Here is a 2,500-nt window from a genome sequence, read left to right on the forward strand (position 1 = left end):
GCCCTGGTTAAATGGTTTTCTCTATTATTTCGTCTGAAAAGGGATGTTTAGTGGATTTGAATCGTGCTTCATTTTATTTGTATGCACATTTTCAGAATTTATCGGATTTTTAGAAAACAGATTATAAAAAGATCTGACGACATGCGAAGAAACGGGGTTGCATTTCTATGGAAATTCGACTGCTAAACGGAAACTTGAGGCGTCACTACAGATATTGCTTCTGCAGGCTGTATTTTTGTTATTTTTCATGACCACAGATGGTTTGATGCAAATGAAAAGTATTTAACGCATTGAAATATTTTCCCATATCATCTAAACTTGAAAATTACTGAAATTATCATGGTATGAGCTTATATAATGTAAGAGACAAAACGTCATCACAGTGGAAATTTCATCCAATGTCACTTCAGCTGGGTCTTCCAGCTTGACATCACCAAAGACAGAGCCACAGTCCCATAGAGTGACCTTAAACCTTCAGCCATACAATACACTCATTATAAATGGTCGAATACTTTTTAGATAAATCAAATTTACAGTTTAAATGTGCACTCCTAAAATTCTCTCTTTAGAGAGATACGGGTACATTTTACGTTGTTGAGTGTTTTTGTGTCATTAGGTTAATATATAATTTCATATCGTGTTTTATTTAGATAATTGTTGTGTTATGCTATTATTGTTTACCCTGTTGAAGAAAGAGTAAACTTTAATCTAATATTCATCTGTTTATAATAATGTGTGGTTCAATATTATTATTTATATCTGTTTTCAAATATTTAGAAAACGGCAGAAATGTTGCTATGGGAAAGCGGCCAGTCCTGCAGATAGGGTATTCTCTGTTTTAGGAAGTAGTTTAAGTTGCTGGTCAAACGTCACGTTACTTATCCCTTCCCAAGTGCAAGATACGAGCACAAAGACTTCCCCCCAAGAGAGTGTCCATGCATTAATGTTAAAAGGACGCATCGCACTGCGTGAGATTGTTGGGAAGACGGACTATCTGACCCGTTTTCTATAAGAAAACAAGTATAATAAACAATTATGAGCTGAAGTATGCTTACTAGTGTTTGATATACATACTGAAAAAATCAGTGATATCTGAAACTTCATTGTCTTCCAAAGAAGCCGTATTGTCGGAATTTTCAATAATATTGCTCCAGCATGAATATTTTCAAGCAACATAGAGGAATACTATGGTTAATCCTGTTTTTCATAATATATCGTTCTCGCTGATTGTAAGAAGTATTTTTACTGCTGTTAAAAGTAAGATGTTTGTTCCAATTTGTTCCATTTTGCATGATATGAAGTGCAAGTAGTATAAGAATCATAGATTACATATCTTGCTTTTCGCCTACTCTCGTCCTCACGTCAGATTGTCTCTCACTCTCATCATCATCATCATGGGGGCTGACGCCGACGGGGGCGCATAGCCGCATCCACCCTTCGCTTCCACCTACGAGGATCCCTCATGGCTAGACGCCAGGCAGGGACTCGGCCCATCTCTAGTTCTTCACGGCAGGTTTGGTCGATCTGCCCAAGCCATGACTTCCTCGGTCGTCCCAAAGGCCTCCTCCACCCAGGGTTGTCTCGAATAGAGACGACCTGATGGGCAGGATCATCCTGAGGAAAGCGAGCCAGGTGGCCGTATAGCCTGAGTTGGCGATCACGGATTGTGCAGATAACAGGGCTTGTGCCAGTCTCACGGTGCAACCGTTGGTTGGACACATGGTCCCGCCAACAGTACCCCATGATCTGGCGCAAGGACCTATTGCAAAAGGCTTCAAGACGAGCCTCCAAGGCACAGGACAATGTCCAGGTTTCGCTACCGTATAGCAAAACTGGCATTATCAGGGCCTTGAAAACCCGAAGCTTGGTCCTTCTGCACAGGTACCGACATCTCCAAATACTCTTGTTGAGAGAGTTCATGACCCCTGCTGCCAGGCCAATCCGTCTGCTGACTTCATGGTCTGACAGCCCAGAGTTATGAACTACACTACCAAAGTATGTAAAGGTCTCTGTGACTTCAATGTCCTCGCCGCAAGCACGTACCGACTGAACAGGTTCTCCTATCAAGTCCCCAAATTCCTGGACCTTGGTCTTGGTCCAGGAGACCTCTAGACCCAGGGGCTTTGCTTCATTGCTAAATGCATCGAGAGCCGCCACTAGGGTTTCCAAAGACTCAGATAGAATGGCAACGTCATCAGCAAAGTCAAGGTCTGTAACCTTGATATTGCCCAGCGTTGCCCCACAATGACTTTGAACAGTAGCTCTGCCCAGTATCCAGTCCATGCAAGTGTTGAAAAGAGTTGGTGCAAGGACACAGCCTTGCCTCACTCCTGAACTAACAGGAAAGAAGCTCGACAGGCCCCCACCACACTTTACAGCACTTTCAGTACCAGTATACAGGCTTGCTATTAGTCCAATAATCCTTGTTGGTATTCCTCTCAGCCTCAGGATCTCCCAAAGTGACTCCCGATGCACCATATCGAACGCCTTCTTGAGGTCG

This window comes from Penaeus vannamei, unplaced genomic scaffold, assembly GCF_042767895.1.
Source record: "Penaeus vannamei isolate JL-2024 unplaced genomic scaffold, ASM4276789v1 unanchor566, whole genome shotgun sequence".
NCBI lineage: Eukaryota > Metazoa > Arthropoda > Malacostraca > Decapoda > Penaeidae > Penaeus > Penaeus vannamei.